Below are 16539 nucleotides of genomic sequence, written 5' to 3'. Positions count from 1 at the left end.
CTTTTAAAATCTGAGATGGAATTAAAATTACACAGATATAAAAAGAATTTGTTAAACTATGAGTCTTAATTTGTTACTTCTTACTGTATATGATAGATGCTCATAGAATTTCAAGATTTGAAGGAATCTCAAAGTCATGTGTTTAATTCAATGGTCCTATCATCCAATGATTACATTTTTTTCTACAACATTCTTGACAAGCAGTCAGCCAGATCTGATATCCTATCAATGCTGAATATTTATTAACAAAGAGATAATGGAATTTTGACATCTCTGAAGATTCACTTTGGACATTAACATTTTTAGCGGATGCTTTAAAGCATAAACATTTTTTAAGCTTATTTATTTATTCTGAGAGAGTGCAAGAGGGGCAGAGAGAGGAGAGAAAGGCCCAAGCAGGTTCCACACTGTCAATGTGGGGCTCAAACTCACAAACTGTGAGATCATGACCTGAGCCAAAATTAAGAGTCTGACACTTAACCAACTGAGTCACCCACACTCCCCAAAACATAAACATTTTGAAACCATACCTATAGGACAATACTATAAAGAAATTATTGTTTAAATAAATTATACCTTTACAAATAATTTTGTGTTAACAAATGTTCATTTTTTTCTTTACATGTAAAAAAAGTAAACTGTTTCAATGAAGTCAGTATCAGTTTCTTCTCCATTAGATAAACTGATTATCCATGGAAAGTTTATATATGGTTATAAGCAAAATTTTACTACTGAGTTTATACCAAAATGAATGAATCAGATATCTAGCAACTACAGCAACAGCAAATTTATCTGGCAAAGTTGAGGAACGAATTATGCCATGCAAACGAATTTTACAAATAAACTCCTGTTGTAATCAATTCATGGAGATTTTTTATCTTAAACCATTTCACTGAAATCTCTCTAAATCTGCCTAAGGTGTTATGAACTTCAGTATCATAGCAAATAGGTGAACTTAATTTAAAAGTAGTTGATGAAATAGCTGAGGCACCTGGGTGGCTCAGTCAGTTAAGCGTCTGACTTCCGCGCAGGTCATGATCTCCTGGTTCGTGAGTTTGAGCCCCACGTTGGACTCTGCTGACAACTCAGAACCTGGAGCCTGCTTCAGATTCCATCTCCCTCCCTCTCTGACCCTCCCCCATGCACGCTTTATCTCTCTCTGTCTCTCAAAAATGAATAACTGTTAAAAAAATTTTAAGTAGTTGATGAATTAGGATCATTATTTTTCAAATTTCATATAATGATGCTAGTGAAGTGAATAAATGTTGGCTTGCCCACCCACTAAATGTTTCCCTTGACGACAAGCCTGGTGGACTTTATTGCCACACTAGGTACACTGTAGAAGTAAGTGATCTCGTTTCCTTTTTAAAAACCTTAGGGGGGGCGCCTGGGTGGCGCAGTCGGTTAAGCGTCCGACTTCAGCCAGGTCACGATCTCGCGGTCCGTGAGTTCGAGCCCCGCGTCAGGCTCTGGGCTGATGGCTCAGAGCCTGGAGCCTGTTTCTGATTCTGTGTCTCCCTCTCTCTCTGCCCCTCCCCTGTTCATGCTCTGTCTCTCTCTGTCCCAAAAATAAATAAACGTTGAAAAAAAAAAAACCTTAGGGAAAAAACTTTTGTGCCCAGTTATTTCAAAAATCTTCATCCTGTTTTACTCCTTAAGCATAGTCAGTCCCCTCAGGTTCATTGCAAAAATATTCTATCTATAAAAAGGACATCTCGCTTGCACTGGGGGTTCTCCCTTGAATCACACAAGGCTTTTAGTTGCAAGCAACGGAGACCAACTTTAGCCAATTAATGAGAAGCAGGTCATTAAAGAGATTTGTGGAAGCTCACAGAACTGCTAGGAGGACAGTGACTAGGACTAGACTTAAGACTAAGATTCTAGCATAAAAGACCACTCTGCGAAACTGACAGAATGAAAGACTGCCACTGCCACTGCTGCCCTACCAATGCCATTCCCATACTCCGATATTCTCATACTTTCCTGGCAGAGCAGGGTTTTTTATATTTTGATATCACAGTATCAAGCATACGGTAAATATTCAACACATGTTTATTCATTCAACCATTCTGTATTGGACACCTATTGCATTTCTTGAACTAAAATATCCTTATGTATATGAGGTGGTTCTACATATTTTCTCAATATATATGCTACATGTTTAAGCACAAAGTACTATATTGACATAAATGGTGTAGAGCTCTCATGTTCCTTATGAACAAAAGAACTGAATTTGACACCAAGTAACCCAGCCTGAAATCAATGTACATCTGGATTGCATGCCTTAGCTATAGTTTAAAATTAATTGCCTCAGGGAGCAGGAAAAAAATTACAATGTGGATTACTGTAAGGCCCACTTTAAACTAGTAAGGTAATTATTGTTAAGCACCCTATACCTGGTATGCATGAGATGTTGAACTCAGACTGAAAGAGTTGGTGCATAGCTATATTTTATGCTTGGTTAATGCTAAACTCAGTTAACTGTTCTGGGTAAAAATGAATGTACACATGTTGATTCTCATTCATTTCTTTTCACTTTGAACTTGAGCTGTTTATTTAAAAGTATTATTATTTTACAAACAATGAAGGCTTATAATCTTCATACATATAAATGACTCAGATCCAAATCAGATTCCTAAATGGACTCAGGTATGAGCCACCTGGAGGCCTGTCTAGAGAATGAATACCTAAGTGAGAAACCTAGAAACAAGAGCTCAGTCAGATCAAATTAGCTGCTGCTACAGCGGAATAAAAGGCAAATCATTATTCTGTCTCCATTAATGCTCTTGTCCTCTGCCTATGGCTTTCTGGCCAAATTCCTGACCTTGCTATAAAATGTAGAAGAACACTTTTTTTTTTCCCTCAGATTCTAGTATGTCACAGCACAGCAATGCCTGGTTCATCATGCTTTCAGACTCAAGTGAAACAAAACTATTAGGTTGAATAACATGAAACTAATGTTTTTGTAATCCAAAATGGCCAATTATCAGTAATTTCATATGGCTCAATCTAGCATTTACACTTCAGATCCACAGGACTTGATCACTGCTAGTATTTCATAAAGTTCTAATTATCATGCTTGACACTGGGTCATAGAAGTGTACTTTCAATAATTGAAAAATTAAGGCCAGGAAAGTTAAAGTACCTGGTTAGGTTAAAGTAAGACAAGAACTCAAGTCTTTGACAGCCCTTTCCATGAGCTTTCCATGCTATGATCTTTATGGTAAAATTCATAACACTTTGGTTTCACCAACATTATGTTATTTAAATTTTGAATAACTTGTCAACATTTTTTGAAAAATAATTGACAAAATATTATATTAGCTTCAGGTGTATAACATACTGATTTGACATTTATATATATTACAAAATAGTCATCACAAGTCTAGTTACCATCTGTCACCATAGAAAGTTGTTACAATATTATTGACTATATTCCCTGTATAGTACATCCCCACATCTTATTTATACTATAGCTGGAAGATGGCACCTCTTAATCTCATTCACCTATTTTGTCCCCCTCCCTCATCCCATCCCCTCTGGCAGTCATCACACATACACACAAACACACAAACACACACCGTATATTCTTTATCCATTCATCTATCAATGAACATTTAAGTTGCTTCCATTTCATGGCTATTGGAGATAATGCTGCAATAAACATAGGGATGTGTATATTTTTTTGGACTGGTGTTTACATTTTCACTGGATAAATACCTACAAGTGGAATTGCTGGGTCTTATGTTAGTTTTATTTTTAATTTTTTGAGGAAATTCCATACTGATTTACACAGTGGCTGCTCCAACTTATATTCCCACCAACAGTGCACGAGGGTTCCCTTTTCTCTACATCTTCATCAACACCTGTTCTTTCTTCTCTTTTGCAAACTAGCCATTCTGATAGTTGTTAAGTGATAACTCAAGGTGGTTTTAATTTGCATTTCCCTGATGGCTAACTGTGTTGAGCCCCTTTTCATGTGTCCTTTGGCCCTCTATGTCTTCTGTGAAGAATGCCTATTTAATTCTTCTGCCCATTTTTAAATCAGATATCTTTAAATTGAGTTTTAAGAGTTCTTTATATATTTTGGATGTTAACCCCTATCAGATAGATCATTTTTGGATATCTTCCCGCATTCACTAAGTTGCCTTTTCATTTTGTTGATGGTTTCCTTCGATAAGCAAAAGCATTTTTAGTTTGATGTAATTCCGTTTATATTTGCTTTTGTTGTCTTTGGTCACAGATCCAAAATAATGTCACTAAGACCCATCTCAAAGAAATACTGCCTATGTTTTCTTGTAGGAGTTTTATGATTTTAGGTTTTATAGTTAAGTCTTCAATCCATTTTGAGTTTATTTTTGTATATGGTAAAAAAAAAAAATGGTCCAGTTTCATTCTTTTGCATGTAGCTTCCCAGTTTTCCCAACACCACATGGAAATCTTTATCTCCCCTTCAATTCTGAATGATAACCTTACTGGGTAGACTATCCTTGACTGTAAGTTTTTTCTTTTCAGCACTTTGAATATACCATGCCACTCTCTTTTGGCCTGCAAAGTTTCTCCTGAAAAATCAGCTGACAGTTTCACAGTGGTTCCCTCACAGGTAACTTCTCTCTGGTTGCTTTTCTCTTGCTGTTTTGAAGATTCTTTATCTTTAATTTTTGACATTTTCATTGTAATGTGTCTTGGTATGGATCTCTATGAGTTCTTGTTTGAGACTGTGTTAATTCTGGGACTGGATATCTGTTTCCAGATTAGGGAAGTTTTCAGCTATTATTTCTTCAAATAAGTTTCCTCCTGCCCCTTTGTCTCTCTCTTGTCCTTCCAGGACCCCTATTAGTGTGACTGATGTTGTCCCAGAGGTCGCTTAAACTATCTCACTGTTAAAAAAGCCTTTCTTTTTGCAGTTCAGTTTGGGTGCTTTCCACTAGCCTGTTTTCCAGTTCACTGAAAAATAAATCTGCTATTTATTCCCTGTACTGTATATTTCATTTCTGTTTTTTATTCTTCAGTTCTGATTGATACTTTCTTATATTTTCTATCTCTGTTATAGTTCTGTGTTCATCCATTCTCCCAAGTTTGGTAAGCATATTTATGATCATTCATTACTTTTAACTTATTATTGGGTAGATTACTCTTCTATTTCATTTAGTTCTTTTTCTGAGATTTTGTCTTGTTCTCTCATTTGGAACATATTCCTCAGTCTCATTTTGCCTACTTTCTGTGCTTGTTTCTGTTTTAGGTAGTTTTCCCAGTCTTTTATGTTTTTTAGTTTTCCCAGTGTTGAAGGAGTGATCTTATGTAGGTGATGTCCTGTGGGGCCCAGAAACACAATCACTACTGGCTATCAGAGTCAGGCACTTCAGGGCTGTTCCCTGTGTGGGCTGTGTTCACCCTCCTGTTGTGGCAGAACTGTAACTGCTGTGGGCATGTTGGTGTGTAGGGCTGGCTTTCACTGAGGCTGCTGTGAGTCTTGGCCATGACTGCCATGGATGTGCTGGTGGGCAGGGTTACTGTTCTGTCAGCTGCAAGGTCTGACAAGACATATGGCTGGGCAGGTTCTCAGTGGGGCACATTCCCTGACATAGTAGTCTAGAGGGTAGATTCCAAAATGGTGTTCAACAGCACTGGGATCAGCACAGCAGAATGAGCTGGCAAATGTGGCTGCCACTAGTGTCTCAGTTCCCAGAGGCCCAGCTGCCAGCCTGTTGGCATGCCAAGATTAATAAATGGGTTTCCTTTACCACTGGTCTTTGGTTTTTTTAATTTGGTGTTTTTGTGCTGGTTTCTAAGTTGAGTGAGTCTGTATACTGCACCTTTAAGAGTGGGTTTTCTTATCTGTATAGTTCTATAGTTTTCCTGGACATACTCTCTGTTGCTTTTCTTTTTTTTTTTAAGTTTATTTATTTACTTGGAGAGTGAGAGAGAGAGAATATCCCATGCAGTCTCCATACTGTCAGTGCAGAGCCCAAAGTAGGGCTCTATCTCATGAACTGTGAGATCATGACCTGAGCCAAAACCAAGAATCAGATGTTTAACTGACTGAGCCACCCAGGCGCCCCTCTCTGTTGCTTCTCAAAGCCAGATGTTTTAGGAGTTTATTTCTCTTATGCAGGATCTAAGGGTTGGAGTGCCTGATATGGAGCTCAAATCTAACTCAGGAAAAGTGTGTCCTTTTGATATCCCTCCAGACCACAGAGCACCATGCCTGGGGTGTGGTTTTTTCCCTTAGTGAGACCATGTCTCTGCCTCTCCTGCCCATCTTGGTGCTGTCCCTTGTGTAGACTCTGTTTATCCAGTTTTCAGGCCTCCTTTGGTGATAACTGTCTCAAACGTAGTTGTGGGTGGTGTATCCAGGGGAGCAGGTGAGCTCAGGATCTTCCTACACTTCTGTCTTGAACACACGCTCCCCAGCCAATATATTTAAAATGTGAGATATCACATCAAAAGCTGGATTGTCAGTTTCTCTCTAAAAATGGAGACATTTTGGGGAGCCTGGGTGGCTCAATTGGTTTAGCATTCAACTCTTGATTTCGTCTCAATCCACGATCTCACCATTAGTGAGATCGAGCCCTATGTCAGGCTCTGTGCGGACAGCATGGAGCCTGCTTGGGATTCTCTCTCTCTCTCTCTCTCTCTCTCTCTCTCTCTCTCTCTCCCTCTCTCTTTGCCTCTCCCTCCCCCAAATAAATTAATAACTCTTAAAAAAAAGAAATTACAGATTTAAATGACATCTCTATGCAGTAACCCCCAGATACATGTGTCCAATCATATGATCTGTCTTTTGAGCTCCAGATTAAATATATAACTGCCTACTTGATATTCTACTGGGCTGATGAATAGGATCACAAATTCAACCTTTTCAAAACAGGAAAAACTTGTATTTTCCTTACCAAATTTGTTTCTCCTCCAATCTTCCCCATCTTAGTAAATGAAACCACCATCCTCCCGGTTCTTGGCATCAAATACTTAAAAGTCCTCTTTGATTTATATTATCTCCTCATCCCTTTAACCCATTAAGAAGTATTATTAACTCTAACTTTTAAAGAAAAATATCAAATCTACTCATCTTTTTCCATCTTTATTGCTATTATCATGGTCCAAGATACTACCATCTCTTTTCCTGACTGTTGCAAAAGGCTTTCATCTTTTTGCTTTAACTTTGCATTCAATTTCCCTCTCCATTCCAGTTTCCATTGAGCAGCCTAACTGACCTATCTGAAATATAAATCAGATTATGTTACTGCCATGCTTAAAAACTTTACAGTGCCTTTCTGTTGCAATTAGACCAAAATGCATACTATTTATTATGACCTATGAAATACGACTCCCGCATCATCACATTCCAACTACATTGGCCTCTATATTCTCAGTAACAGTCCAGGCACAATTACCCCTAGAGGTCTTTTATAGTCTTGTGACCTAAAATGCTCTTTTCACAAATCCTCACATGATTGGGTGTTTGTTTTTATCATTCAGATCTTAGCTCACCTACTACCTCCCCAGAGGAGACTACCTATAGAACAGTCTACATCAAGTTCGTTGACCACTCTTTCTTGTATGATATCCTATCTTGTGAAATTACTGTTTCTTTGTTTATTTTTTTTCTTTCCTCATGTGGAGTTAACTGGAATAATCCCAGCATCTAGCCTAGCACTAGGTAAGAATAAGTACTTAATAGATATTTGCTGAATCAATGCGTAGGTCCATGAATGAGTAAATAAGACCAACTATATCTCAGAGGAACTAAATAGGAATATTAAGTATTATAAATTATTTAATAAACCATCCAAATTAATATTCTCTCCAGAAGTACAATGCTTTGTTTTTAAAATGATTATCTCCATAAGCTACTTTAAGCTGTTTTTAAAATGATTATCTCCATAAGCTATTTCAATTCAGAAATTCAGAGAAAACACAAATCTTCACTGTCAAACAGTATCTGGGTCCTGGAAAGTAACTTTAGAGAAAATTTAGAGGAGACAACAACTACATGAAACTATATGAATTATAAAGTAATTGACAAAATGAAGACCTAAAAAGACTTAGAAAATGGCAGCACCTAGTGGAACTTTTGGAGTATTTTGGTAGTTTTTGTTTGTTTGTTTGTTTGTTTGTTTTGCTGTGACTTTCATTTTTCAAGATCTTCAGACAGCATCAGACTCTGTGCATATGTGTGGTTCCTAAATGACAGAGGTTCCATGGTCACCATTGAATCTGACTACCAAAGACAGAAATGAAAGCACCAAAAGAGAAATTATTTTAAATCATTTTGGTTTCATCTCATTGTTGTGATCCTTTTAAATTGGCAGCAAAACCCAAGATCCCTTTCATTTTTAATTGTTCTGTCCTCATCCCCTTGCTGTGTTTTGGCACATTACCATGTGATTATTAAAAAAAATAAATAAATAAGACAACTTTACCACTATAAATAAATAAATATATATATATATATAAATATATATATATATATAAATATATATATATAAATATATATATATCACAAAATTCACCCTTTTCAAGTGAACAATTTAAGTGATTTTTGGCAAATTTACTGAGTGGTGCAATCTTCACCATTAATAATTTTTAGAACGACTGGATCCCCCCAATAAGATCCCTCAAACCCATTTATACTAAATCCAGATTCCTACTCCTAGACACAGGTAATCACTAATCTACTCTCTATCTCTATGAATTTGCTTTCCCTAGACATATCCTATAAATAGGATCATACAATATGTGTTCACAATCACACAATATGTGTTCCCTTCACTTTGCATTCTTTCTGAAGTTTATCTATAATGTAGACTGTGTAAGTAGTATGTTATTTTTATTGCTGAATAATATTCAATTACATGGATATAATATAGTGAATGGACAATTGAGTTGTTTCCAGTTCTTGGCTATTATAAATAATGCTATTATGAACATTCACATGCAAGTTTTGGTGTGGGCTTATGTTTTCATTTCTCTTCAGTAGATACCCAGGAGCTGATCTGCTGGTTTATCTGGTAGTTTTAACTTTTTGAAAAACTTTCAAACTATTTTCAAAAGTGGCTACAAAATTTTACATTCCCACCAGCAATGTATAAGTGTTCCCATTTCTCTACATCCTCACAAACATTTGTTTTCTTAGTTATTATAGCCAGTGTAGTGGTGTGAAATAGTGTCTCATTGTGGTTTTAATTTCCATTTCCCTAATAACTAATGCTATTGAGCATCTTTTCACATGTTCAATAGCCATTTCTATATATTTTTTGGTAAAATGTCTTTCATATCTTTAACTCATTGTTTTTATTGAGCTGTTTGTATTATTATTGAGTTTTAAGGGTTCTTGGAAGGTGCAAGACCTTTATCAGATATGTGTTTCCTCAGTCTATTATTTTTTCATTTTCTTTTTTTTTTTAAGTTTATTTATTATTTATTTTGAGAGAGAGCATGAGCGGGGGTTGGGAGGCAGAGAGAGAGAAGGAGAGAGAGAATCCTAAGCAGGCTCCACATTCAGTGCAGAACCAGATGTGGGCTCAATCCCACAGCCATCAGATCATGATCTGAGCCAAAATCAAGAGCTGGTTGCTTGCTTAACTGACTGAACCAACTAGGTGTCCCAATTTTTTCATTTTCTTAATGGTGACTTTTGGAATGCAAAAGTTTAGGATTTTGATGTTCAATGTATTAATTTATTTCTTTTATAGGCTGTGCAAAGAAATAGCTAAGAACTCCTGCCTAACCCAAGGTCTCAAAGATTTCCTACTATGTTTTATTCTAAGAGTTTTATTGTTTTAGCTTACATTTAAGACTATTATTTTTATGTATGGTGTGAAATGAGAGTATAAGTTCATGTCTTTGCATGTAGGTATCCAATTGTCCCAAATTCATTTGTTGAAAAGATTATACTTTCCCCGATGAATGTCCTCAGCATATTTCTCAAAACCAATTGGCTATGAATATACACATTTATTTCTGGACTCTCAATTGTGCTCCATTCATCTATATGTTTACCCTTATGTCAGTGCCACACTGTCTTGATAACTATACTTATAGTAAGTTCTGAAATTGAAAAGTGAAAGTCCTCCAATTTTCAAAACGGTTTTGGCTATTGTAGATGTTTTGCATTTCCTATAAATTTTAGAATCTGCTTGTCAACTTATACAAAAAGGCACCAAAAATTTTGACAGGGATTACATTGAATCTATGCTCAAGTAGTGGAAAATTTTCACCTTAAACATATTGAACCTTCCAATCTATGAATATGGAATGTCTTTCCATTGATTTAGATCTTCTTTGTTCTCAATAAATTTTTTAAATTTTCAGTGTAATAGTCTTGTATTTCTTTTATTAAACTTATTCCAAAAGTATTTAATTCTTTTTGTTGATATATTGAATAGAATAATATTTTCCATTTTCTGATTTATTGTTGTATAGAAATACAATTGAATTTTTTTTCAGCTGGCACACATAGCTTTGAATCTTTTGTTTTATAGGTATATAATTCACACACCATAAAAACTATCTTGTTAAAATGTATAATCCCAAGGTTTCAGTATATTCATAGAGTTGCACAATCATCATCACTATCTAATTCCAGAATACTTTCATCACCCCCAAAAGAAACACTGTGCCCATTAGCAGACATTCCTCATTTCCCCTTATCCTCAGCCTCTGGCAATCACTAATATTTGTCTCTATATACTTGTCCATTTAATATAAATGGAATCATACAATATGTGGTCTTTTGTGTCTGGCTTCTTTCACTTAGCATGTTCTTAAAGTTCATCCATGTTGTAGTATATATCCATATCGCATGGTTTCCACTTTTTGAGTATTATAAATAATACTACTATGAACCTTCACATACAAGTTTTTGTGTAGATATATACTCTCATTTCTCTTGGGAATATACCTATAAGTAGAAAATCTAGGTCATATGGTAACTCTACATTTAATCTCTAGAGGAACTGCCAAACTTTTTCAAAGTAGCTGCACCATTTTACATTTCCGTCATCTGTGTATGAGGATTGCAATTTCCCCACATCCTCACCAACATTTTTCTTTCTTAAATTATAGCCATTTTAGTAGGTGTGAACTGGTATATCATCATGGGTTTAATTTTTATTCAGTGGCTAAGGATGTTCAACATCTTTTCATATGCATATTAGTTTTTATATATCTTATTTGGAGAAATGTTTATTCAGAGCCTTTGCTCACTTTTAAATTGGGTTATGTGTCTTTTTATTATTGATTAGCAATCAACGTTTTATAATCTGGATACAAGTCTTTTATCATATAAATATTTTATAAATATTTTCTCCCATTCTTTCAATTTTTCATTTTCTTGAGTATGTCCTTTTAAGCAGTTTTTTTTTTCAATTTGATGATCTAATTATCTTTTGTGTGTGTGTGGCTTGTACTTTTGGTGATGTATCTAACCAATCATTTCTTAGTCCAAGGTCCTGATGATTGATACATATGATTTCTTCTAAAAGTTTTATGGTTTTAACCATTACATTTAGGTCTTTGACCCACTGTGAGTTAATTTTTGAATATGGGGTGAAAGAGAAATACAATTTCATTCTTTAGCATGTGGATATCCAGTAGCCCCAGAGCCATCTGCTCCGAAGATTATTGTTTCCCTATTGAATGATCTTTGCATCATTAGAACCAATATCATGAGTCTTAAATAATAAAACATCAAGTTATGATGCCATAATGGTAATAGTATATCCATTTGTTTCTGTAGTTAAAGTTTTTAAGTTGTCTTTTCATATTTAAAATAATACTTGAAAAGAATTTCAGAGGCAGTTTCCATTTTAGAGTATCTTAAGAATCAGTCTGATGCAGTTGTAGTCCAACTTGAAGAAACTGCTTTGTCAGTATTCTATTGATTTCAGACAACTATGATACTAGATTTTTATAAATTGTAATGTTTTCTGCTGCATGTAAGAGAAACAAAATCACACTGGATTAAATAAAAATATATTTCATTGTCCCTGAAAAGGAATCACATCCATGCTTTATAGAGAAACTATCATAATATCTTGAATTTTGAGTCTGATAGTACAATTGGATGAGACTATTGAGTTGTCTACCTTGGATACCGAATGAGTATATTTTACATGTAAAAGGGAAGGAAATGAATATTTGTGACCAAGAAGGTCGAGTATGGTGAATTATATTTTATTATTGTTCAAAATATTTGGTGCTTCTTCATGACATCATGTTTTGCATATGATTTCCTTAGGCCAATAAAATGGGAGAAGCCAGATATGCCACTTCCAAGCAGAAGCTTCAAGAGCCATTGTATGATTCCAATACATTCTTCATTTTCTTTTACCATGAGACTGGCAATGTTCCAGGTAGAGGCTGCTCTCTCAGCATAGGTTCCAGAATGAAGACAACATCAAACTGAGTTACAGCTGACCAATACAAGATGAGTTAAAAGACCAGGAAACAAACTTTGTTGTTTTAAGCTTCCGAGATTTGGGGATTATTTTGTTATGGCAGCATAGCCTCAGTTAATGAAAATGATGACTATTTTACAATTATTTCAGAACTTTTGATTTTTTAAGTACGTCTAAGGAGGCCATAATATACAAAGGAAAACTTGTTTTCTTACACTTAATTTCAAGTTCTAAAAAATTATTTTAAAATACTTGTTTTAAAAGGCCTGGGGGTGCTTGGGTGGCTCAGTGGGTTAACTGTTTGACTTTTGATTTTGGCTCAGGTCATGATCTCATGGTTGTGAGATAGAGCCCCACAATGGGCTCCACACTGGGTGTAGAGCCTACTTAAGATTCTCTCTCCCTCTCCCCCTGCCCCTCCTTCACTCACTTGCTCTCGCACACACACATGCACATGTGCACAGGTGCATGTGCACGCTCTCTTAAAAACAAAAAACAGGGGCACCTGGGTGGCTCAGTCGGTTAAGTGTCCAACTTCAGCCCAGGTCATGATCTCGCGGTTCATGAGTTCGAGCCCCGCGTCAGGCTCTGTGCTGATGGCTCAGAGCCTGGAGCCTGTTTCAGATTCTGTGTCTCCCTCTCTCTCTGACCCTCCCCCGTTCATGCTCTGTCTCTCTCTGTCTCAAAAATAAATAAACGTTAAAAAAAATTAAAAAAAAAAAAAAAAAAAAACAACAACAACAACAACAAAAAAAACTGGGGTGCCTGGATGGCTCAGTCTGTTGAGCATCCAACTTCAGCTCAGGTCATGATCTCATGATTCATGAGTTCAAGCCCCATGTCAGGCTCTGTGCTGACAGCTCACAGCCTGCAGCCTGCTTTGGATTCTGTTTCCCTCTCTCTCTCAGCCCCTCCCCTGCTCGTGCTCTGTCTCTCTCTCTCTCAAAATAAATAAGCATTAAAAAATTTTTAATAAAAAAATAAAATAAATTTAAAAAGAGAGAGAGAGAGAGAGAGAAGGCCTGATACAACCTTTATCTGCCAATCTAAATCCACATAAATTTGTATCATCTTTCCTACTTAAAAAATTTATAAGGCTCTAACATCTGAATAAATGATGCTATTATCTCAATATTAAACTAGAAAACTTGAAGTTTCCAATACACTCAGAGAGTTAAAATTTGTATTATAACACACAAGACTTTTATACTATACTTACTCGTATTTACATAAGTGTTCTCAAATTAAAATGATTTGTTACAAACGAAGAGCCAAAATGCACCCAGGGGGTTTCCTACATGGTTACATGGAAATGATTCTTAATTTCATACATTGGACATTTTTTATACACCATGAATCTTCTAAATTAGAGCCATTCAATTTTCAGCATGTTGCAGCTAAGTTCAACTATTGGAAATAAAAAGAGGAGATGAGTTACCTATAGCAGTCTACATTTTGATTGAAGATGGCAACACAAGGAAGTGGTTTGTTTGAGCAGTAACAGCATATTTATTGGTATATTCCAACCTGAAATAAAATGAAAATGTGTAAATTTCATATTTTATTATATTAACATTATTTATGACAGTACATATTAAAATTTTCACCTAAGATTATATGTTACAGTTTTAAAGAAAATCATAATTCCAACAGTGATTCTACTATTTATAAACAGGATTGTTTTCTGACAAACTAAAGAACAATTTCCTAAACAAGTAAATAAACAGAAAACAAAGCTGCTAAAGTCCCTTTGCAGAATAATATTTTTCTATTTAGCATTTATATTTTAGCTTAAAGGAATTAGAAGTAATATTGTGAAAAATATAAGGATTGGAAAAATCCCAAACAAGCCAACCAAAGAGATAAACAAATGGGACAAAGAAGTGGGGAGAGAAAACTAAAAAGCTAAAACAATTCAATAAGTATTAAGTAACTTAATTCTAATTCCATATCAGGAGCGTGCCAGATTCCCTAAGCAATATTACACAAAGATTAAATTTTTGTTCTGTAGAAACGAGTCCTATTTTCAATAGAACCATTTTATTATCTAAATATAGCTCTAATTAATTTAAATTTAGCTAAGTGCATTATCCATGATTACCCATTCAAAAGATTATCTTTAGCAACCTGTCAGGCCAACAGAGAAAGCATAGGATTGGGGAAAGACCAAAGATAGCAGTGAAGGATGTTACCGGTGCTGTGCATTTCCTACCATGCACCCCCGAAAATACAGCATGGTATCACTCAAACTTCTTCAGATCTGGATGATAGAATATCTCTTAAATAATGCTGCTTTGTAATTTTAGATATACAAAATAAAGCCAATTGATGACAGCAGTAGTCAAAATAGATTATAATTTTGTTTTGAATATATTTCAATACTTTGCATATTATGTGTAAATGGTATATCTTTTTACAGTCTCAGCCCCATGCTTACATTCACATTTACAAATTTCATCCATTCTACAAGAGATTTCACATCCTCCAGGAAAAACTAATTTGTATTAGTTTTTGGTATTTTTCAGAACAGAATTTTTCAGAATTTTACCTGTAACAGTATAGGTAGCTTAGCATGGGCTTACCCTTCACTGTATTACTTTGAGCAAGTTGTTTGTCCTCTCCACCCCCACACTGCGTATTTGTAAAATAGGGATTAAATCAAAATTACCTCTTAGGATGGTTGTGAGAATTATGAGAAAGAATACACATAAAGTACTTAGAACAGGGATTGACACACATTAAGTTCTTAGTTAATTTTAGCTTCTTTTGATTACAGAGAAGAGCAGAGTTAAACTGCCTTGTTGACAGTTATACTCCATATCTAACACAGTGCCTGGCACTTAGTAGTTCTCAACTATCTACTTCTGAATGAATAAATAACTTGTCCTTGAGAAATACTTCTAACTACACAGAAGGAAATGCAGCGAAGGAGTTTTCATGGTCAAAGTGAGCAGTAAGTTTTAAAACTGAAGGTTATTCAAACAGTGTGGGGACGGGGGAAAAAGGCACAGGGTTCTATGATTAGTGCATTAAAGTAACTTGCTTCTCCTGGGGATTATACCAGGGATTTTGTTAGGACAATGGTCATAGTAATAAAATGTAACCAGGTCCAAAATCTCTGGTTAAATTTGGTTAATTAGTATAATTTTTATATTAAGGAAGAGTAGCAAATTTACACAATCATAAATGTTGTGTAATAAATATGGTTAGTATATACTTTACATATACCTGAAGACCATTTTAAAAATGCTTTCACAAAAAGCTTGTAAGACTTCCCAGTCTTTTCAAGAAAGGTTGTCATAACCAAATTATCAGTGAAGGAACCTTTATCTTCTATGTTTGCTTTAAACTTTACTGTGCTTCAAGGACTTTTCAATTGATTAAGGTATATTTAAGAACTATGATATTGTATATATGTGTACATATGCATTATGCATGCACTATAAGCACTTCATGGAAGTCTATGAACAGAAAGTAACATCTTTTCTATTAACTTATCACAAACAAGACATTAGATGTCAGAAGACCATGTAAGATGAGCATCATGGATTCCTTTCTACTGCCTTTTGCCCTCTTATTACCTTTGTTGTGTCCTTTTCAACCCCTCTGAACTCCCTGAAGCTTCATTCTAGAAGAGTAGCTTAAGTAGAATGAGTAGCTCATTCTAAATTCTACCAGTGCCTCCATCTTGGTGGTCATGGCAGGCTCCTTCCCTGTGTTAACAGAAGGGAGGTGGAAGTCCTTCATATTGGTCCTTTTAGGAGACAAACCTTTCTCTTAATATTATCAACTATATACTCATAGCTTAATCCCAATGAATATGCTAAACAACACATTGAGCCCCTATGGAATGAGAAAGGGTAATATGAAGAAGGAAATCCCCCTAGTAAGAGGGAACCTGAGTAGAGTTGGAACCCAGATGTTTTTTGTCAGTGGAGTTAGACAACATCCCTCTCCACATGTGTCTATTTGGATTAGGATTAGATGTTTGTGGGTACTGGGGCAGAATAAATTATAAAGGTATGTGTACCCTATTGTATCTTGTGATTTGTACTAAGGCCAAAGCCTTCCAGGAGAAAATATTTAAACTCTATCCACTATTGAGGTTGAGATATACCTAACTGATAGAGAATTGGGG

The 16539-nt window shown here is 35.5% G+C and overlaps 1 long non-coding RNA gene across 2 annotated transcripts in view; it reads right to left on the bottom strand.

Annotated features, from left to right (window-relative positions):
• LOC123605808 overlaps positions 1 to 16539 on the bottom strand; it is a 117893-nt gene that overhangs the window by 84008 nt on the left and 17346 nt on the right. For both annotated transcript variants that reach the window (XR_006715894.1, XR_006715895.1), the window contains exon 2: positions 13840 to 13928. This is a non-coding gene — a long non-coding RNA (uncharacterized LOC123605808). The remainder of the gene's footprint in view (positions 1 to 13839; positions 13929 to 16539) is intronic.

Source organism: Leopardus geoffroyi, chromosome A2, assembly GCF_018350155.1.
Source record: "Leopardus geoffroyi isolate Oge1 chromosome A2, O.geoffroyi_Oge1_pat1.0, whole genome shotgun sequence".
In the NCBI taxonomy this organism is placed as follows: Eukaryota; Metazoa; Chordata; class Mammalia; order Carnivora; family Felidae; genus Leopardus; species Leopardus geoffroyi.
The sequence above is the reverse complement of the archived record's forward strand: the minus strand, read 5'-3'. Positions and strand labels throughout refer to the sequence as shown.